This window comes from Lepidochelys kempii, chromosome 1 (assembly GCF_965140285.1).
Source record: "Lepidochelys kempii isolate rLepKem1 chromosome 1, rLepKem1.hap1, whole genome shotgun sequence".
Lineage (NCBI taxonomy): Eukaryota > Metazoa > Chordata > Testudines > Cheloniidae > Lepidochelys > Lepidochelys kempii.
Genome location: NC_136380.1, coordinates 106571798 through 106595668, shown reverse-complemented (window position 1 = coordinate 106595668; position 23871 = coordinate 106571798). Strand labels below are relative to the sequence as shown.

The 23871-nt window shown below is 40.9% G+C and overlaps 1 protein-coding gene across 1 annotated transcript in view; it reads left to right on the top strand.

Moving 5' to 3' along the window:
* Positions 1–23871, top strand: part of NALF1 (NALCN channel auxiliary factor 1) — a 798908-nt gene that overhangs the window by 543903 nt on the left and 231134 nt on the right. The window lies entirely within an intron of this gene.

Here is a 23871-nt window from a genome sequence, read left to right as displayed (position 1 = left end):
GGAGTTTGGTAACAGTGAGAGAGGCTGGGTATGCTTTTACACAGTGTTTGGCTATGGTAATGCTGAGATTTGCACACTTACTAAAAATCTGTTCCCTGCATTTCCCATGTAGTCATAATGTGCAGGTAATATAAAAACGAGTACGGAGTCCTGGTGGGAAACAGGTTTATTCATTGGCTGCCTGATCGTAACAATACCAGTAACAAAACCTATTATGCCTTCAGACTCATGTTGCTCTCTCCAGGGGATCAAAATGCTGATAGCTCCCACGTGTCTGATTTTAATCTGTAGTACTGGTATATACGTCTAGTTTAACTTTGTGAAGTTACTGCAGAAATGGCATTAATGTGAATGAACTAATATGGAGCACACAGCTCCTACTCAGAAAATGGGTGTGTGCAAGATCCATGTGCCATTTCTGCAGGTGGAATCAGAGCTCATGTGTCCTTGCAACATCTGTCCAGTTGGGCCCATCTGTCTCTGTTGACATATCTACACATATAAAATATTAGAAATGTTTGCTGTAACTTTATAAGATACTCTATCTCTTCTTGTCTTTTCCAAAGTCAAAGTTCCTAGAGAATGGATGCTGTGGTTTCTTGTGGAAGTGACTAACTTCCAGCATGGATTATTACAGCAATATGGTGGTATATCATTACTGATGTTGTGGTAATTTTTCATGAAGTATTGAATGGATGATATTTTGAGTCAGATTTTTGCAAGGTGGGGTGTAAAATATTTTGAGATATTTGTGAGCTTAAAAATGGGAACACTAAAAAGATTTGGCAGGGGGAAGAGAAATTTATTGATTTTTAACCTATTGTGATAATCCGTAATTGTGACTCCTCTAAACATAATTGTTCTTAAGTTTGATCAGCAAAGATTCCAGTGTAAGTGCAAAATGAAGGGACAATAGAAGTGTCCTTTGTCTTCATTTTCTAGTCAATCTAAAATATGAAGCATGTTCCCCTTTGAGACTGAATCTAGACTGGAGAATTATGAAGAAACCATTCCAGGTCATGAAGGTTCTCTGGGATCATTAGCTTGAGAAAAATCCCATATAGACATACTAAACCTATTCATAAACATTTTCAGCACTGAATTATATTCAAACATCTGGGAGTGAGCCTAAAGTGGAACAAGTGAGAGTCACCTAAAATTAGATGTCCAGCAACCAAGGAAGTTAACCATCTTGATGTGATGACACTGTGAACATTTTGTTTCCATTTTCATGCAGTATTAGTTTTAATAGGGGATTTTGTTTTGTGTTGCTGTAAAGATCATAGGTTGAGACTTTGAAATCTGTGCAGGGAATTTAGCCATACCTCTTCCATTAACTCAAACATCTCAATCATAGTAATTTTGGTTTAAAAGCCAATCAGCCACTACTTCAGAGATGGTTTTATTTTATTTTATTTTATCCATTTAGATCTCTCTGTCCTGGGTCTTTTTGGTCAGATAGAAATTTTGTGTCCATTTGTATTTCTTTCCTTTTCCTGGGTCTTAAGGAAACTGCATTTGGCCTTCTGACAGGTTATGTACAAAGAGATTCCTCTAGCATAGCAGATCTAATATCTGAGACTTCAGTTCTGTAAATATTTGTAGAACAAAGCAAAATGAAGAGAACATTCATGAGTCTTAATATACTGGTGTTTGGCTACTATGGTACTGAGCAAGGTACAAGAACCTATATAGAATAGACCAGAATCAGTTGTAAAGTCCCCTGCCATCTCTAACAAAAAGACTTCATGTCCTTTCAGTGGTCATCATGAGCTGTCTAGCCAGAAGTTATCTTGGCTTATTGCAGAAAAAAGACTGATCATGATGACCACCATACTGGCATCAAGTCTATTTATTAGAGATGTCAGGGGACTTTACAACTGATTCTGGTCTATTTTATATAGGCGCTTATGTCATGCTTATTTCTATACTATCTGAACATCCACATAAAATTTGACCTAAATAAAATATTTTCTTTTATATTTTGATAGGGGTTTTTTTTACATTTTTAATTTTTAAAAAATAAAATGGAAACAAATTATAAATGAGCAGTCATTTTGAATCATAAAATTGAAACATTACATTCGGGAAATGAAGTTTTTAGTTTTGTTTTGTTTTAAACAATTATGTGAAACCAACACAAATTTGAGAAACATTTCAGTGTTGCTAAATCTCTTTTTCACCACAAATAAAAAGTTTCAATTGAAAAATGTCACCTATCTCTACATATATAGTCTGCCTTCCCATCCTTGCATATCACCAAGGATGGAAATTGCAGACATACAAGTATGTCTCCAGGAATTGGACTTGAAATGTCAATAACTCTGGGGAACCTACAAGAAATGTGGGGAACTTCCAGGAATCTCCCTGTGTCCTTGGTCTAATTCTCCGATTAGTAAAACCAGAGCATGCTCAGACACTCTAGCTGTCCTTAATGATGCTAGAGTGGAGAATTGCAGGAGTTTATTATTAATACATGTGTAGCCTGGTATAGTTTCATGTTTGAGAAGAACAAGGTATATATCAACTCAGTGGGATTTTCAGTATCACACCATAGAGCATAACATAATTCCCATTTCACTATCAGCTGTGGGAGAGTTTTGGAGCAAATCAATTTTTCTTTGTCACAAATATATTTTCAATCTTTAACAGTATCTGTTGTTGTGAAGTCCCCTATTAGCTGCATTAATGGTCCAGCTAGAGCTTTTTCTTTGTCTAGCACTTAAAGCTATGAGGAATTTTCACTGTTTATCAGTGGTTACCATTAAAAAACTTACCATTTGTCATCAGTTACCACACAGTGGTATCTGTGATACCAAAGTATTCATCTATATTTAGAATATGAAATAACTGTCATACCCCAGATACAGTCGTGTGGTCATTATTGTGGTTAACATTTTATTAGTGATCACTGTGTGCTGTATTTTATTTATATCTCAAATGAGTCTTATACCCAATCCACCCATCTCTGCATCATCATTTGAGGTTCAATCTTATTCTTTAAGAAGACCACACACCATTGTAATTTTTCTGCAATGACAGTTTTTCAATAGTAAGGTTAACTCCTTCACCAGCCAACAACTAAATCTAATTTCTGCCATTAAGTACAACAATGATGTATTAAACAAATAGGTGGCTGCTAAATTCTGAATAGCCCTGATGCATGTTGCATAAATGCAAAGCTACACTAATCTCTGGCACTGTTATTTTCCCCCAAAATATACAATCACGTATGGCAACATAATCAGTAAACAGACATAAATTAATACTTGGAGCCTGTTCATATTCAAGGCCATGGCTATGATGAGGAAGAAAATGTGCACAAATTTGAAAACATTCTCTTGGCAAAACTATACTTTGAAGACAACTTTCCTTAGCCAGCATAAACTGTGTGTTGAGAAAAGATTACACTGGATGCTGAGACCAACTCTTAGGACAAGGACTCTGCCAGCAGCATATCAAACAAAATAAAAAGATGTTCATGTCCTGATGGTGGCTTATCCTGCATTGTTTTCTGCTTCTTTCTCTTGTAGATGCCTCTCGGCGGCCTCCATGATAGTGATGGTGAGTATGCTGTTCAATTCCAAAGACCTTGATAAATCACCGAGTGCATCAGAGCAAATCTCACTTCTTGATCACATACCTCTTTATAAATCTCACCATATTGTTTTCATTTAGACACCAGTCCTATCATACAATGCAATAAGAAGGGAGTATTGTGATTTTTTTGTTGTTTTGTTCAATCATTCTCTCTTTTTTTGATGGGTGGCCCATAATAATCTTTGTTTGATCTGGTCATGTTGAAATCTGATTATGATAGGGACTTCAGCTGTTCTCAAACTCAGTAGTGATGGGCCATGTCAATAAGGGTTTCCAAGATTAACGTCTCTGTGAGCCATTCTCTCAAAGTACACTGCACATCTGAGAACCCAAGACACTGATGGGTCTTGTGTTGTTTCTCCTTTCACACTTTGCAAGCTCCTTAGGTGTTTCTTTTCCTTGTATCATGGATCTGCCACAGTGCCAGGGGATAAAGAGTTAACAATATCATCCATTGCCATGAACATGTCATCAATTTCCTTCATCCTAATTCATGTTTGCTTACACGTTTTGCTTAATCATTCATGATCTTGGAGATCTATAATTTGGGGGGGGATTGATTGTGCTGATCATCTTGCCGGTGATATTTTACTCCTGGTATTATGGCAAAAGAGGGTTGATCATCTTTCAGCCTTATCTACCACTTCAAGGCAACATTTTATTGAGCTCTGTAAATTTCTAATGGTTGGTTAAAACAAAGTTCAATGAAAAATTCAGCACATAAATTACATCTTCCCTACATAGATAACTGAGTACTAACCAGTGTAGTATTTTTTTAAAATTTTATTTGAAAAATATCTTAATTGATTTCAGAAAAAACACTTAGTTTTAATCAGGAATACCATAATTCTATATGAGCATTAGTCTCTATGGTAAAGTGTGTTTTGCTCAGTGTAGGGTATGGAAAAGGCTTCAGAGACTATGCTTTCCTATTTACAGTCCCTCCTTAGACTCCACTTCCTCTGTCAAGTCTACAAGAAAATAGCCAACTATCACTTCTACTTTATTTCTAAGAGATGACAAAATTAAAAAAAAGTCCTTCCTGCATCATGCCATATACTTATCTCACTAAACAGTTGTATACTCTTATTGATAGCCCCTGTCCTTCCTTCCCTATCTCGTCATAATGTCTTGTTACTCCTCATGTTGTGTCATGTCACTCATTAATTTATAGGGCTCTTGGGGAACGGATCTTCCCGTTTCCCTACATTGGGAGGCATCTAGTTCTACAATGTAAGTAAATGACTCCACATTTTTAGCTACATCAAAGAAAAATGTCTTGCTGTAGTTATATATTTTTTCCTTTTGGAAATCCTCCTGCCGGACCTGAGCTGTGATATTCTTTTCTCCTTATATACAAGGCATTTGATTCATATACTGACTAGAGATCAAAGCAGGAATGGGAAAAACAGAATTTCAAAATCTAGATCTATGAGCAGTTGATACATCTAGGGAGATAAAAACATCCACTGAGATCAGAGAGGAGAATTTATCCTTTATTGTTTGATCTATCATACTTTCTTCTTTCCAAGCCCTAATGATTAGCACAAAACCAAGTACTATTGGAACTTTGGCATGTCTACACTTGAAATGCTACAGCAGCTCAGCTGCAGTGTAGACCCTACTTATACCAACGGGAGGAGTTCTTCCATAAGCGTAGGTAATCCACCAGGCAGTCACTAGGTTGATGGAAGAATTCTTCCATCAACCTGGCGCTGTCTACACTGGGGGTTAGGTCAGTACAGCTTAATCTCTCAGGGGTGTGTGTGGTTTTTTTTCATACCCCTGAGAGGCAGCTATACCAATGTAAATTCCTGGTGTAGACTAGGCCTTCATGTTGTAATAAAATTGAAACTAGGGATTAACCCCTAGCTAAATATTATGACATATATTGAATCTGCTTCTTAGCCAAAGCAAATTAAGGTCTAGATTGTTTCTTTACACACAAGGGGTTATATGAAAACTTCATCAACCTGGGAATAATCCCAAGAGGCACTGTGCCTCAAAGAGACACATCTGAATCACAGTTCCTTATCTGTTTCCTCCTTGTTCCCTATACCAGCAATAAATTACAACATTCCATATCTCAGTCTTTCTAGCCAGCAATTAGAGATGTGGAACCCCCCTATCCCTGAGCACTTGCTTGGGGAGAGGGTAAATTAGTGATACTTTCCCGAAACCCAACATCTGAGTAGGGTTATAATGTGGTTTCTTACTCAGTCTTACTTCATGCATGGTCATGTTGTCCCAGTTACAATCTAGCATTAAAAAAACTATTGGGCTTCTTACTTTATACTGAACATCAGTAATGCTGGAACTAGGAGTGCTGGAGTGCTGCCGCACCCCCTGGCTTGAAGTAGCAATAACACCAAATACATGGTTTTCATGGTTTCTGTTATCAACACCCCCCCCAATAAAAATGTTCCAGCACCCCTACCATATATAAAGTTGTGTGTCTCTTTGTACCTGGTTCAGAACTTTAGCAGCATTTTTTAAATGTTTCACTGTGCTTTAGTTTATGTAATGAATGGCTAACATTGTGGAGAGGAGTGAAAGGTACTGTATAAAGAGTCATGTAGTCTTAGAATTACAGTTTTATGGTGATGGTTTTTAGTACATTGGGTATCTGTTAAGCGACAGAATGGATGTTCATAGAACTGTAAAAATGATTGAGATAGCATGCTGACCAGTGCAACAACCTTAGCTTGCTTGCTTTTCTTTAGTTAAAGGCATCTGTGCATGTGTTTCAGGGCTAAACCTTAAAATTTTTCAGGAGAGACGCAAGAATAAATACTATACATTTAAAAGTGAAAATGCTGCCTCAGATTCAAAGGTATCAAAACAAAAGTGAAGAATTGTAGAGACGTTTTTGATTGCCACAAATGAAAAGACTGTAAAACTGAAGATGAATGGAGCTTTCAGACTATATGTATTTGTAGGGCTGGTAACCAGAGGACAGGTCACTGATTCAAAGTGATCTGGATTGCTTGGTAAACTGGGTGCAAGCAAACAATATATGTTGTAATATGGCTAAATATAAATGTTTATATCTAGGATCAAAGAATGTAGGCCATGATTACAGGATGAGGACTTTATCCTGGGAAGCAGTGACTGAAAAAGATTTGGCAGGGGGTGGGGCATAGCACCTTAACATGAGCTCCCAGTGTGACTCTGTGGTCAAAGGCGCTAATGTGATCTTGGGATGTGTAAGCAGGGGAATCTTGAACAGGAGTAGAGAGGTTATTTTACCTCTGTATTTGGCATTGATGCAGCTGCTGCTGAAATATTGTGTATACTTCTGGTACGCACAATTCAAGAAGGATGTTGGTAAATTGTAAAGGTTCAGAGAAGACCCACAAGAATGATTAAAGGGTTAGAAAAAAATGCCTTGTAATGATAGACTTAGGGAGCCCAATCTATTTAGCTGAACAAAGAGAAGGGTAAGGCGACATGATTACAGTTTAGACATACCTACAGGGCGAACAAATATTTAATAATGGGTTCTTCTTTCTAGCAGAGAATGGTATAATAAGATTCAGTGGTTGGAAGTTGAAGCTAAATAAAGTCAGACTGGAAATAAGACGCAAATTCTTAATGATGAAAGTAATTAACCATTGGAACAATTTACCAATTATTGGGTCATGTTATACCTTTCTCTGCTAGATTGAAGAATGCATTATTAAATATTTGCTCCCCATGTCGGTACTTATAGACTGTAATCAAGTTACCCGTTAACCTTCTCTTGAACTGTGGGCACCAGAAGTGGACCCAGTATCCCAGCAGCAGCTGCACCAATGCCAAATACAGAGGTAGAGAAGTGTGGAAATGGAAAGGCTCTCAGGGTATGTTTACATGGGGATAAGAGTCCCACAGCATGGCCGAAGTGGACCCAGTCAGCTGACTCAGGCTTATGTGGCTTGGGCTGCAGGGCTAAAAATTGCTGTGTAGATGTTTAGGCTTGGGCTAGAACCTGAGCTCTGTGACTCTCCACCTTTGAAGGGTCTCAAAGTTTGGGCTTGAGCCCAAATCTAAACATCTACACAACAATTTTTCAGCCCCGAAGCCCAAGCTCTGAGAGCCTGAGTCAGCTGACCTGAGCTAGCCAGTGTTTTTGTTATACCTGTGTAGACATACCCCATTTGTTGGTAAGAATGTTTCAACAGGCTTTCAGAAGTGAGAGGAAAACAAGAAGCAGGGAGCAGAATCTGAAGTATGGAGAAGCAGAGAGTGCAGCTCTCCCCACTGTGTGATGTGAAATAAAGCAACTCCGTGTAGTTGTCCCTGGTTGTTTCCTCTTCCTTTTTTCAGCCTTTGCTATGGGCACCTCAGCCTCAACTAGCAAAGAAAAGCAATTTGTTTTCTTCCCACAAAATAATGAAAACTAGAAATTTTGCACAGGGTATACTTCAATATCTTTTTTTTTTTGTCTGATTGCTTTTTAATGTGTAAATAAAGCAATCAATCTGTATTTTGCAGGACTTTACTTTCCTTCACTTATTAGTTTCCTGTGTTCTGAGTCCAAGGTACAATGTCATACTTTCATAGGGAGATATTTTGTTTTCATTACCTTCAGTAAGCACTAACTGTACAAATCCCTGGTAAACAAATATAAAACAAGCAGATCTGGCAGCATAAAGACGCTTTAAATCTATTTATTGTAGAGAAAAAGTTTTGGAACTGGCACCAGGTAAGCATCTCAAAAGGAATGAAAAGCAGATGTCTATTCTGAAGTATCTGATCTTCCCATGACCGTTGTGCATATTAAAGTAAAGTGTTGGGGACCCAAGATTTTTCTTAAAATGAAGAGAATATATTTTACATTACAAAATTCTCTCCTTCTCAAGTGCACTTATCATACTGAAAAGATATACTTGGGAACTGGGCTTCAAGAGCATGCTTAAAAATCTTCAGCATGGAAATGAAGCTTGATATTTTTATCCATTGCAGTACAAATGGCCCCCCTTTTTAATTTTACAAACCAAAACCAAACCTGAATTGGTGAGCACAGAGGTGGGAGTCGGAAACTGGATGGGAAAGCAGGAACTGAGGTCATATACCCTCATAGAAGAGGCATGGAGAGGTTGTGGTACAATTTCAGTCCATAGGAACATAAAAATTACCATACCTCATTGTGATATTGCACCCCATAATGCTTTATAGAAATCGGCTTAGGAGTGTAAATATGACATAACTGGAATATGTGTTATGCTAGATATGCCATGTAACACATCTTTGCAAAGGTCATGATCTACTGAATATATTCATCCTATTTGTATGCATGTATCATTTTTATATCTGAAGTTATGAGCATTGGCTCTATGCTTGTATTTAAAGTGTTTGCTGTAGGAAGCACATAAGACAGATTTGGTCAACATAGTGTGAAGTGGTTATTCAAGTAATTGGGAGTACTTAACTAACAATGGACTTTGGAAGACGCCAATCCACATCTGAGCTTTCTTGGGAACATTCAAACTAACATGTAAACAATGGCATCGGCCTGCAAAAAGCTGAATCATTCATAGACCTGTGACTTTCCCAGGTGGCAAGAGACCCCGTCTTGTGGCTGTGATGCTGCACAAGAGAGAATATAAAAGGCCCTGAAAGCCCTTCCATTTTGTCTTCAGCTGGCTAAAGAGATAGCCTCTCCACCCCAAAGAAATGGCTGAAAGAAACTGGAACAAAGTACAGTAACTATGTGGGTGTGAGTAATTGCTGGACCCAGACTAGAAAGGAGTCTAGTCTGTCAGAGAAGGTTATTGGAACACCTCGGAGGGTGAGATTTACCTGCATTTAGTTTCCTACAGTATTAAGCTTAGACTTGTGTGTTTTTGTTTTATTTTGCTTGGTAATTAACTTTGTTCTGTCTGTTATTACTTGGAACCACTTAAAACCTACTTTTTATATTTAATAAAATCACTTTTTACTTATTAATTAACCCAGAGCAAGTAATTAATTCCTGGTTTCAGAGTAACAGCCGTGTTAATCTGTATTCGCAAAAAGAAAAGGAGTACTTGTGGCACCTTAGAGACTAATCAATTTATTTGAGCATAAGCTTTCGTGAGGAAGTGAGCTGTAGCTCACAAAAGCTTATGCTCAAATAAATTGGTTAGTCTCTAAGGTGCCACAAGTACTCTAATTAATTCCTGGGGGAGCAAACAGCTGTGCATATCTCTCTATCAATGTTATAGAGGGTGAACAGTTTATGAGTTTACCATAGATACCTTTATACAGAGTAAAACAGATGTATTTGGGGTTTGGACCCCATTGGGAACAGGGTACCTGGGTGTTGGAGACAGGAGCACTTCTCAAACTGTTTTCAGTTAAGCCTGCAGCTTGTGGGGGTGTGGTTGAGACCTGGGTCTGTGTTTGCAGCAGGCTAGCATATCTGGCTCAACAAGACGGGGTACTGAAGTCCCAAGCTAACAGGGAAAAAGGGCTTAGAGGTAGTCTCAGCACATCAGGTGGCAGTCCCAAGGGGGTTTCTGTGACCCAACCCATCACAATCATAAGACCAGTGGTTCATCTAATTCAGTATCTTGTTTCTGATGATTGCCAGTACCAAATACTTCAGAAGAAGGTGTAAGATACTCCATAATGGATAATAATGGAATTACATTATAGGTGCAATTTACTTGTAGAGGAAATTTCTTTCTAACCTCAGATAATTCATAGGTGACGTATGCCATGAAATTTGATTGTTTGTGTACCTTATACATGCTTTGTGTTATCTAGTAACTGTGGATGGCTTCATTGTCCACGTAAACGTCAGTTCCTTCTTTGAATCCTACTAATTGGCCTCAACAATAGTGTATGATATAGAGTTCCACAGAGTTATTATCTGTTGTGTAAGAAAATATTTACTTTTATCAGTTTACATTTATTATTTTTTAACTTTATTGGATCTCTCCTTGTTCATTATGAGTGTGTAAATAGGAGCACCAATCTATTTCTGTGGCCCATTCATCCTCTTATTTGTCTCCTCTGTAAATTAAACATAGGCAAATTCAAGGGATCTCTGAGATAGGAGAGTGGTAAACCATATAGATTCCATACTCCATCATTTTGTCTCAGTTATACTTTTCACTTTACCCATTGTCCTAGTTCCACAGGATCCATGCCAATCCTCACTTGGATTTCTTGGGTTTATGTCAAACTAAAATTCCAAGGAAACTGGAGCTGTAGTGAACCATGTAAACAAAACCACTCGTTAAGTTCTGTGAAACCCATACAAAGGCAAACCACCAGGTTTTGATCAGGTCTCCTATGCAGCCTGTAAATCCAACCCCTCCTTTTTTGGCTACTTCTTTTTGAATATTTTTTCCTCCAAAGAGTACTGTATGATTTTGTCCTTTTGGCTTGAGAAAAAGTTGTAAGGAAGGAACTAAGTAAAAAAAATGGAACTGCCGGTTGCCTGCCAGACAAAGAATTCCTTTGCTGACCATGGTCACAAGGGAACTGAAATGAAATATTATGAAGGGCTCTGAGGCACTGGCAGCTAGCCAGTCTATGGGGAATGATGGCTACATATGTGCATACACGGGCCTTGGTTATTAGTAGGCAACAAACCCAGAACCTTCAAATACAAAAGCCCAAACCCTTACCCCTTCAGCTGATGGAGTATGAGGCCAGTCAACAGGTAACTGTAGATAGAATCATAGAATCATAGAATCATAGAATATCAGGGTTGGAAGGGACCCCAGAAGGTCATCTAGTCCAACCCCCTGCTCAAAGCAGGACCAATTCCCAGTTAAATCATCCCAGCCAGGGCTTTGTCAAGCCTGACCTTAAAAACCTCTAAGGAAGGAGATTCTACCACCTCCCTAGGTAACGCATTCCAGTGTTTCACCACCCTCTTAGTGAAAAAGTTTTTCCTAATATCCAATCTAAACCTCCCCCACTGCAACTTGAGACCATTACTCCTCGTTCTGTCATCTGCTACCATTGAGAACAGTCTAGAGCCATCCTCTTTGGAACCCCCTTTCAGGTAGTTGAAAGCAGCTATCAAATCCCCCCTCATTCTTCTCTTCTGCAGGCTAAACAATCCCAGCTCCCTCAGCCTCTCCTCATAACTCATGTGTTCCAGTCCCCTAATCATTTTTGTTTAGATAGGCTAGGCTATAAGGATTCTGACATAATCCTTAAAAACAAAAGTATAATGAATGGCAAAGAAAATAATAGTAACACACATTTGAAAATAATATGGATATTTCACTTATAAACTGTATTTGAAAAAAAATATGATCGGTGAAGAAAAGTCTTTTTGAAGTTTTGATACTCAGGAAATGGAGATGAAGAAGAATTATACTGTACTTCATCACACTGAGATGACCTGAACATCCCTGAATAGAAAGAATGTAGAATGAAGATTTCTCTAGCTATTTTTCTAAAAACTGTAGAGCATAAATGATTAAAAATAGTGCTTGATTGGATTTTGTTTAACTGGAGATAGAACATTGTTCATCACTGTTTCCTTTTTAGTCTCTAATTCCAACCCTCCAGCTGTTTTTCTTATTTTTACCCTTTAAATCTTTTCTTGCTCCCTAAGCAAATCTGACTTTTCACATACATTTTCTTGTTTAATCATACAAGGAACCCTATGTGGCCTCCAGAGTTACCATCCACTTCTTGGAATGAAAGTTAAGAAGGAGGACACGTTGTGTGTGTTTTAATCTTTGGTTTGCTTGCTGAACTTTGAATGGGAACTTACAATCGGGTGACTGTATAGTTTTCTACTTAGAATTTCAAGGTCTTATGCAGTCTCTTACACCAGTGCAAAGTGAATATAACATGCTGCTTTTCTGATCTGGTAGTGGTTTAAATTTTCTTTGCACAGGTGTAAATGATGATGCACATGCACGGCAGTGGAGAAACAGGATTTTGATTTCCAATTCTAGTGGTCAATATAATTTGTGAACAAAACATGAAGAATATATCAATCAGTGAATTTTTGTACCCACAGGCCAGATGAAAGAGCTTGTCTTTTTTCCTATAAATGAAGTAAGCTCTTAAAGCTTATCTTATTTCTAGGCACTTAACCCAACTTGTTTGTACCTAGTCCTAAATTCAGTGCTGTGCCTTGCTTATGATACATCCTTTTTATGGATTATCAGTTGATCTGATAATAGTCTATCTTCTCCTTTATTTATGATTACACACAAAAGAGAAAAAGAAACTGGCCTGTCATTATTTTCTTAGCTTGCTGAACTTGTGAAAAGAGAGCTTTTTAATGAGTTCAGAAAACGAACTATATCTGTTTTTCCCTTTCTCTGTCTTTGAGTAAAGGCAACCTCACTGAGAAGACCTTGTTAATGCTTTTGTTCCATTCTGACGCCCTCTTGTTCTCAATATACTTGCAGTGGGAGACCATTGGGAATGTTAGTAAGATGACATGGGCTGCATTATCTCTTTGGTAAGATAATGATATGTAGCTTTGGTAAGATAATGATATGCATCACTATCGCATGTGATTCACAGTGGAATGAACAACCTAATATCTCCAGCAGATTGGGGGCTGTTTGAAGGTTAAATGGACTGAGGTTAAATCCAGGGAAGCCTGAGATGATACTGGTAGGATGGGGAAAAGTGAGGCTCAGAGGCTTGATACAAAGCTCATTTAATTCAGTGAGAGTTTGGATCCAGCTAGAGGTTAAAGTAGACCAGGGATCTACTACCTTTGGTACGCAGCCCATCAGGAAAAGCCGCTGGCGGGCTGGGACGTTTGTTTACTTGCAGCATCTGCAGGTTCGGCCAATCACAGCTTCCACTGGCCACAGTTCGCCACTCCAGGCCAATGGGGGCTGCGGGAAGTGGCGGCCAGCACATCCCTTGGCCCATGCTGCTTCCTGCAGCCCCCATTGGCCTGGGACAGTGAACAGCAGCCAGTGGGAGCTGCGATCAGCCGAACCTGCGGATGCTGCAGGTAAACAAACTGCCAGCGGATTTCCCTGACAGGCCGTGTGCCAAAGGTTACTGATCCTTGATGTAGACTGAAACAGCTGTAGTAGCCAAGCAGGAGGTGAAGTTGTGCAGGAACATTGCTTACCTAAACTAGAGAGAGGCGTGCTCCAGGCCTCCTTATTCTAATCCTTGAATTACACTTCATATCATCACCCGTGATATAGAGAGGATGCTTGTGACTTAGATTCACAATGAAGGAATCTTTTTAAACCTGAGGCTACTGCTGGATGCTCAGGTAGTTGCTGTGGCCAAAAGCATTTCCCCCTTTCGGTTCCTAGCAAGATGACTGACCATTTCTTTCAGGTACAAACCTTGCTACAATTATCTATGTCTTTGTCACCTCTCCTTTTAGGCTGGAATGTGGTTTTGTTGTTCATTTTTTTTACACAGGACTTACATCTTTAGACTCTGACATGTCCCTCTCTCCCGCTATGCCCCAAAACAAAAATAACCCTCTTTGTAGGTTTTACTCAGATGGATCCACTGGTTATAATGACTCTGTATATGATAATTTGTGTACACTGTTCATTGAAGAGTGGGGGAGAGACATCTACTGTCAATGGAAATATTATCCTTTCTCAGAATTTGGTTGGAAATGGGATTGGCTGGTTAGTTTTCCCTGCTTCGCTACCATAGTTCTTACATTAACACAGCCTTTAGGAATTCAAAATTGTATCTAATCAGCACCATTATAGTTTTAAATTCTTTCTTCCTGTTCCCCTAATAAAACAGGACATATTTTGGGTCTCCCTGTGGCAGGCTTTCATGGCTGCTCAAGTGGCCGGGGCATTGTCAGGTTGGAGTGAGAGAGAAGATTTCACCCTTTATGCCCCACAGTCTGATTGCAGAATGCAGGCACTGCTCTCAACTCATGCTGATGCTAATTACTGGAAAAGGGGTGAGAAGAGGTGGAATGGCGGGGGGTGGGGGACATGTCCAGAATGTAGCCTTCCTTAAGCACCAGGCGGCAAAGCTAGCCATGAACAGGATAAGCACATGCAGCAGCTGTTGCTTCTGCTGCAGTATGCAATCTCCTGGAGCCTCTATATTCTTCCTGGGGCTTCCACTGCTGTGTCTCCCCACTCATCCCACGCCTCTGGCTAGTGCTACAGTATTCCTGTGACGGTAAAATTCAGAATCTAGCCCTTTGTATTCAGGCAATGTTTTTAATATGAGATTTTTCATTTAAGATGAACAAAGAAAAAGATAACTGAACATATGTTTTCATGGTTTGCATGCTAACTTTTCAAAATGCCTTAAAGTATGCTATAATTCCTCAATATACCATCCCGATAAATATCTCAGGCTCATCTATGGAAATGAATTAGAGCACATATAAATTGAGATCTTGTTGATAAGCTTCTTTTAGGAATGATTTAGAAAATTGTCTCATGTATTTGTAACAGAAAAGCAGACTTGCTTACCAATACAAGCATTTTTTTCTTTACACACAGAGATACAAATGTAGTTTCATAAAGAAAATCAGAATTGACTACTTCAGAGAAAATGATTTATTAGATAAAATGACAGTTCACCTATGGGACCAATTAACCCTAGTTCTCAAGAGCAAAGAGGTTTTTTTATGGCATCAAATCATTCTCAGTTGGATATTAGTGCAAATTACAAATTCACACAACACATGTTCTCAAAGTTTCACTATTTGTCTCTGTCCTCCAGTTCTCTTCCCACTCCTCCTTTTCTCACCTCTGCTCCCCAAAGGCAGAAGAAAAGACTGAATTCCCCACAAAAAAGTAACCAAGTAGGACAAGAGTGAGAACTTTTATTTCATTTGGTTTAATCAGAAGTGAATATCATTAGACATTAATGTAATGAAGATAAATTGCTGTTGGATGCTAGACGGTAGTGTCTCATGAAGATGGTGTTTTAGGAATATGGCAGCAAATTGCCAAGCAGGGCATATCCATCCATCTTCACCAGATATAATAGATCTGACTAGTGCAGAAATAGATCTCTGATTTTTTTAAAAAAATACCTGTGGGTTCTTCCCTTAAAACATAGAAATGAAAAGAAATCTTAATCTGCTGGATGTACCAAGGCACATTTTCAAAGGTATGCATAGTCGATTAGAGGTATAGCTCCTATTAACAATGGGTTTTGTGCAGCTAATCCACCACGTGGGACACTGACATTTGAACCCAAATTCTCCTGCCTGTCCATCACTGATTTTGTTGATTTGTGTCCAGCTGAGTCACTCATTAATGCAAGTGAATAAAGAAAATATTTTCCCTTTGAACCACTTTCCTAATTAGTGTGTATTAATATTATATAATCAGTGAAATAAGAACCAGTCATGGGAGAGAACTACTCCCTAACTTTGAAGGACAACTGGAACAAATATGCATTAAATCATGCTTTTTTTAATGGGTGGGAAATATAATTTAGTCATAGCTCTGAAAAACGTTGGGAAGCTTTTCAGTGGAACATATTGGACATCAGCAAGCCTAAGAGAGTTATGTATATGTGGAGGCAGGGAAGAACTGTCCTGAAAATCCTTTATGCAGGCCTTTGAGGTGATGGTGCTTGGCTAGGGAGGTTGTGACATTTAATACTCTGTCGGACGCTTCAACTGGAGTAACTGCAAATAATGTGGGCTAGGATAATTTATGACTTCTATCTCCTTGTACATTTTATTCTTTTCTAAAAACAAAATTACCCTTCTTGAGTCTAATCATATTCTTGAATATTTGTAACCCATCATGATACTTCCATATTCTCACTACATATATGTCTGATATCTAAATACCACTAATTATTGGATGGATCACTTGATGATTACCTGTTCTGTTCATTTCCTCTGGGGCACCTGGCATTGGCCACTGTCAGAAAACAGGATACTGGGCTAGATGGACCTTTGGTCTGATCCAGTATGGCCATTCTTATGTTCTTGTGATATATAATTGCAAAGAGCTCCTTAGAGAATTCCATTATCCTCAAATGGCCTTTGGTGTAATATCTTATTGTAGTCCATATACCATTATTTGATTAAAAGGGATAAATACATTTTAGGTGGGTTTTTTTCTGCTGTTTCTTAGCACCCATCATTTTTGCCTTGAGTACTCTAGTATCTAATTGTGCTGGAAGTACACAAAGGCTGTTGTTTCTAGTCCCAGGGCTGAGTTGTTTCATTTGGGTGCCATCAGTCACTAGCAGTGATGCAGAATCCCACCACCCTAGGGTTCACTTGGGGAAGACTTCTTGTGGGTTCAGAATTCTTCAAAATTGCTGGGGACCACACAGCTGCTGGTTATACCTCTTCTGGTGTGTGTATCATAGCTCCCTCTGTGTGCCAGGTCAGCTTGCCGGCAAGGCACCTCCTCCCCTGGAATTGTGCCTGGCATCTGCACAGGGGTGCAAGCTGTGTAGGGAGGTTCCCTGTGCCTTCTCACCTCACACCCACAGAGAAGTCTAACTCTCCAAACCCCCCTCCCCACTGTCTAACCCCCCCAGACCCCACTGCAATCTGAGGGAATGCTTACATGGGAGTTTTTAACTCAAGTTAATTGATTCCCAACTGATATGAGTTAGCCAACACATCTGTATGTGCTAGTCTGGACACTCCATAAATGTTTGTGGCTTATTTAATGACACAAGGACCTTGCAGCCCTGTGTAGCAGCTGAGCTCTAGAAGAAATCATTCCACAAACGTTTGTGTCCTGGAACAAGTGTACACAGAGTGTGCAGACCAGCATGTACAAATGTATTGACTAACTTAAGTTAATTGGCAATTAATTAACTTCAATTAAAAACTCTAGTATAGCCAAAGCTTGAGTAACATTTCTTCTCCCCCATTCAGATTTATGAGGTAGTTCTCTTTGAAACTGAATAAAGTATAAACTTTAAAATGTTCTTAAAGCAGTCCCATTATCTGTGATTGTGAACTAAAGCCTAATAGCAGTGTAGTGAGGACTAAGAGGGACCATGTTTGTCAGCTGAGCTCCTGCCACTTCCACTGGATGCCATGACAATGGCAAGATAATTAAATTGCTGACTAGATAATACGGAAATATGAAGCAACCCCATCGTTGTTGTTGTTTTTTAAATTAAAGCAGCCAGTGGCCAAGGACATGGTTTATTAATTATTGTATTTGTTATTATTTGCTATTATATAGTCTCTGCATAACTTGCAGAAGAGACAAACCTGAAGCACTGGGATTTTTCCAATAAAATTCATGTAAAGCAAAAGTAGGCAGTACTACCTAACACTACTAAATCATTTTCAGTCTCAACTGCACAGTACATACTGCTGAAAGCAAGCACATTATTCCCTGGTTTACAATGTAACATAGATTTGGCTAGTTTCTGTTCACTGGAAACTTTTTCTTCCTTAAGAGACAGGAAATGGGCATGGGCCAACTTTGCTGAATTTAGCACCCACTCAATGATTGTGGATTCTCAGGTTAGAAAGTTATTTAAATGATTCGAGGTCTGAATTTTGTTTGGGACTAGCAAAGAATGATTTATTTTTTATCTCACAGCAGCTCTAGAAGCAGGATAAGAATTATTTTTAAGCAACAATCATTATTGTGTCCATCTATAAAGCACTCTGCATAGTTAGAACTACTGAAGTTAATTTCTCTAGGACTGAGAAAAGCATCTGAAATTAATGGAGAAATATTTAACGAAATTCAAGTTTTAGAAAACAGAAAATAAAATCATAAAATTCTAGAAGTTCTGTAAAATCAAATACACCGTTGAGTTCTCCCATCCTTAATAAGTACTTTACAAACTAGTAAATGTGAGGAGGTGGGTAAATTATTGGTTATGTTAGATGATAGCATGAGCCTCCTGAGATTTATACTACAACATTAAAAGTTTGCTACTGAAAAAAAAAGTTTCATCATGTAGTCTAATGTTACATTAATGTAACCCACACTTGGAATTTGCCAGCTCCTGGAACTGTCTGCACTGAGCCTCTAGGCTTCCCATGCTATGGACTACAACAGTAATGGCTATCTGAGCCCTCTGTGATGCCATTTCCCATGTCTGGAGTCGGGGTGGGAGTAGAATGGACTAGAAACTCTTGCTGAGGCCAATAGGAGGCGTCAAGCAATTGACTGGACCACTGATGAACCAGTGTCAGGGGCTGGGATTTAGGCAGATGCGTCTAGTGGGTAGCACAGGGCAGGGGGCCCAGTCTCCATGCCAGGCAGGGTTGAGAACCAGGAGCTGACGTCAGGAGCCAATAGTCAGATACCAGGAAACAGGAGCAGATAACAGTGGGTGAGCGATCCAAAGCAGAGCAGGAGCCCAGTTACAGGGACAACTTCCTTTTCCACCTTCTTGTTTTAAGTAGGGGAAGCTGGCCAATCAGGAGCTCCAGTATTCTACCAGTCGGGGCACAGGGATGGAGCCTTCTGTCTTAACTGGGCTTCAAAGACTCCCAATTCTAGCTGATGCCAGTAAGCGTGATGATCCCACCCCTTCCTCCCAGGAACCCTGTGGACATTGTTTTGAGATCTGTGTCATGAAATCTAGGGCTGCTCAGGCTGGTGGGAAAGAACAACCTGAGAAAGAGACTAGTTTCAGCTTTGAGTTGGTCTGAGGGAGAAGCAGCACTTCTCAGGGAGTCTCTGATTAACTCTTCTCCCCATAAACGGAGTGTGTGAACTGCTCAGGGATTTAGTGCCTGGGTCAGGCAGTTCCACCCTGCAGAGATCCAACCTGGCATCAGTTGCCAAGAACCCCATGCAGCTCCGGTGTCACTAAAAAGAAATCCAGGACCCAATCCATGTGAGAAGCCACTCCAAGCAGTAAGCACCAGGGAGGAGGCTAGAGCCATTGGGCTATGCTAACAAGACTGAGGACTTGTCTACACTTGAAATGCTCAGTGGCACAGCTGCAGCCATGCCACTATAGCGCTTCAGTATAGACACTACCTATGCCAGAGGTGAGCAAACTTTTTGGCCCGAGGGCTACATCGGGGTTGCAAAACTGTTTGGAGGGCCGGATAGGGAAGGCTATGCCTCTCCAAACAGCCTGGCCTCCGCCCCCATCCGCCCCCTCCCACTTCCCACCCCCTGACTGCCCCCTTCAGAACTCCCGACCCATCCAACCCACCCTGCTCCTTGTCCCCTGACTGCCCCCTCCCGGGACACCACCCCTTATCCAACCCTTCCTGTCCCCTGACTGTCGCGACCCCTATCCACACCCCCAGCCGTGACAGGCCCCCCGGGGACTTCCAAGCCTATCCAACCGCTCCCTGTCCCCTGACCGCCCCCCTCCCCCAAACCTCCACCCCATCCAACCTCTCCCTGTCCCTTGACTGACCCTGGGATCCCCTGGCCCTTATCCCACCCCCACATTCTCCGCCCCCTTACCATGCCGCTCAGAGCGGCAGCAGCTTGCAGCCCAGCCACAGCCTGCCATGCTGCCGCGCTGCCTGGCAAGAGCAGCCAGCCAGAGTGCTGGCAGCGCAGTGAGGTGAGGCTGCAGGGGGTTAGCCTCCCCGGCCGGGAGCTCAAGGGCTAGGCAGGACCATCCTGCGGGCCGGATGTGTCCCGCAGGCCATAGTTTGCCCACATCTGACCTACGCCGACAGGAAAGGTTCTCCTGTTGGCGTGGATAATTCTCTTCCCTGAGAAGAATTATTCTGTTGATCTAGTACTGTCTACACAGGGGGTAGATTGGCTTAACTACATTGTGCTCAGGGTGACATAGCTGGGCAGATTTTAACTTTTTAGCACAGACCAGGCTTTTTATTAAAGAAACTTATTATTTATTAGTCAACACTTTTCCTTCTGGGTACACAGTGCAGTCATAGTTTTATTATATCTTTCTAGACACTTTGTGTAAAGACTGACTGGCAACAAATTGCAGAAAATACAACTTTTGTATAGGCTATGGCCCAGATTCTACAAGCACTTGTGCACACAGGTAACTTAATAGACACATGAGCAGTCCCACTGACTCCACATTGTTTATACCAATGCATGTCTATACTTGCACTATGTTTTTCGTTTCCAAATCTTGGGTGAGGAAAGTGTTGAAATCACTAGAAATAGACACAACAGACATAAGACCTCACATTAATAATCTGCTTTTTCAAATATAGCACATAGAGCAGGTTCAGGCACAATAAAAGATTGTGTTGGACTCTTGATTGACTTCAATGGGACAACTAACATAATTAAAGCTACTCACATGTATAAGTGTTTGAAGGATTAGGACCTTACAGTGATTCAGCTGACTATTTGTTTAAACTTTCAAAGTTGCATTTATATTAATACAAATAGAGGGAACATGGCCCTTCTGAAGAGTTCAAAGTAGAGTGAACAGTGTTGTGGGAAAACAGAAGGTCAAAGTTATGCCACATCCCAAAAGTGTTTTTTCTTTGCTGTCATCATCATGATTTACCCTTTTCCCCATCCATTATTTTCCCATATAGCAATACATGGGTGGGAAGGAGGTTTAATGATTCATACACATCAGACTCATGAGTGCCATGGCATACATGAATTATGAGATTCCACCAGCAGTTTCTCTCCAAGGAGCCATTCTGACAGCAAAGAATGGTCTGTCAGGTCACTCTAGTGATGAAAGAAAATTCACTTCCATAGTGGTTAGAGTATAGTGGCTGTCAAGCTATAGCTCAACTCATACATACAGAATTTCATACATTAGAGTTTAGGATATCAACAGCAGGAAAGAACAGGAACAGCAGGGAAGGAGTTGCCTGTGCATGGAATTGACCACTGATCATTTGTCTGCCTAGCCAAATGAAGGGAACAGTGCTTTATGCGGGGGGAGAGAGGGGACAAACAGCTTCAAAAGGGGACAAGTGGTGACTCTGACTCATCCCCTGGAATCCAGATGGCAGAAGAGTTTATGGGGGCAGCCCATGTGGTGAAGCCCCCTTTCACAAGTAGCATGCTGAGGCAGCACCAACCCTCCCTCCCTTTAGGTGGTGAAATAGTGGGGGTGGATGGTAAGGTCCCAGCCATGGATTGGCTGTGGGACTTGGATGGAAAAAAGAGGGGGAGATGATGGAAGCCCCACAGGAAGTTATTGAATGAACATGGGTTTATCTGCACTGTACGCTGCTGGGAAGTCCCAGACATCTAATAATAAAATTGTGACCTGATTAAAACCATATCAAATGTCTCCTGTGCTTCTTTCAGTATAGCCGGACAAACAGATGGCACTATTGCCTCTTGCCCCCTTTGAGGGTTGAACCCCTACAGCAGTCGCAAGGCAGTACAGAATCAGGCCAAGGATTGATGTGAAAAACTAATGCTCCATGGGTTGACATAGCGACTGACACTGGAATAGCAAAACCACAGGGAAACTTTGCTGACTTAAACACCACAGCTGCTCGCACAAAAACTCAGGGGACACTGGTCAGTGAGGGTAAGGGCATGTGGGGGGAATAGTTTCACACCATTTGTCTGGCTATGCCAAAAGAAGGATAGGAGACATTTGATATGGGTTTAATCAGGCCACAATTTTATAACTAGATGTCTGGGACTACCCGGCAGATAAGTGTACAGTGCAGGTTTATTCTCTAATTAGCTGGGGTCTTTTACCAGATCCCCCTCTTTTTCCATCCATGTCCCTCCAGCAAATCCATTGCTGGGACCTTACCATACCCGGGGTGGGGGACTTCCACCAGCTCCCCCTGTTTTCCCCCCAGGTCCCTCCAACAAATCCATTGCTGGGACCTTACCATCGACCCCTCCCCCTTGTAGGAGGGTTAATGTGGGCTATAGGCATAGGGGGTTGGCTCCCTGTCATACCTATCATAGGAGTCCCCAACCGCCCCCTGTTCGTTCCTTTAATGAACACCTCTTTTTTTAAGTCCTTTTCCAAGCCATTTATCCAGTCACTGTATAACTTTCCTATGGAGTACCCACACCGGACATGTGCCAGCAGATAACAGTGTACAGTGCAGGTAACCCCATGTTTATTCTGTAATTAGCCTAGGTCTTTTACCAGCTCCCCCTCTTTTTCCATCCAGGTCCCTCTGGCAAATCCCTTGCCGGGACCTGTGTGAGTAAGGGGTGGGGGTGGGGCAGTTTCACACCATTTAGTATTAAAGCAAAATGGGAATGGGAATATAGAGAAGTTGCTATGGTGCTAATTCAGTAAGGTATGCATGCACATGTCTAACTGCAAGCATAGGAATAGTCTATTGACTTCAGTGCACTCCCATTTTTACTGTTTGGCACAGTTAAGTACCTTGCTGAATCAGGGCCATAGCAGCAACAATAAAAGAATGAAAAAAAGGAAAGTCAGTGTGCTGCTAACAGAATAAGTAAAACAGAATTGTTTTCTCTATTATGTTAACGGTGTAATACATAGTATATGCTGTGGATTATGGACCTGATTCTCCACTCTATAATATCCATGTAGTTACCCAAGTGAAAAACTTGTATAATAGCAAGAAGACTCAAGCCTTATATATTTTACTTAGAAGAAACAATATTAATTTCAGTTTCAGTGTAATAGCCCACATAATGAGTCACTTTATAAAGCTATAGACGAAGAGGCTTCAACTGCAACAATCAACTCCAGTCAAATGTATTTAAAAATATAGATGTAGTATATTATTTCACTAACTGTGATAACTGTTGTCTAAATGCCAGTTTTTACAGGTTTACAAATGTTTTCCTTTCTTATGGATTATTTTTTGTATTTCATTTCATTTTATTACTTGGGCTACTTTCAATAGCTAGAAAGAACGAGGAGTACTTGTGGCACCTTAGAGACTAACCAATTTATTTGAGCATAAGCTTTCGTGGGCTAAAGCCCACTTCATTGGATGCATGCAGTGGAAGCTTTTCCCAGGAGGCCCACAACCTGCCTGCATTGGCTGCAAGGGACCGTGCAGATCCCCAGCCTGCAAAGCAAACAGCAAAGGGACCCTCCCTCTGAGAGCAACAACTGCCGCAAGCTCCAAGGCACCCAGCCTGCTGGAGGAGCCCCAGCTCAGGGCCTGGGCCAGCTCACCCTGGGCCCCGCTTTTACCATTAGCTCTGTACGACCAAGAGCCCCGAGATGTTCGCCTGCACCAGGCACAGCCTCTCCTCCCCTGACCCAGGGAGAGCTGCTGACACTTAACAGGCCATTCGGCTTCTCTGGGGACCTTTGGCTGCATCCATGATCTGCTGCAGCCATGGGGAGGATTCTTTCCTTTCCACACCCCTCATCTGCCTACCTGGAGGCTCTGCTGCGACAGACCAGGTGGGGGAATCCACTGCCCCCTCCAACCCATAACCTCTTGGCATTGGTGTGAGTGAAGCAGACAAAGAATGCTCCCGGAGCCTCCCTATGGGGGAGCCTTGGATGGGGTCCCGG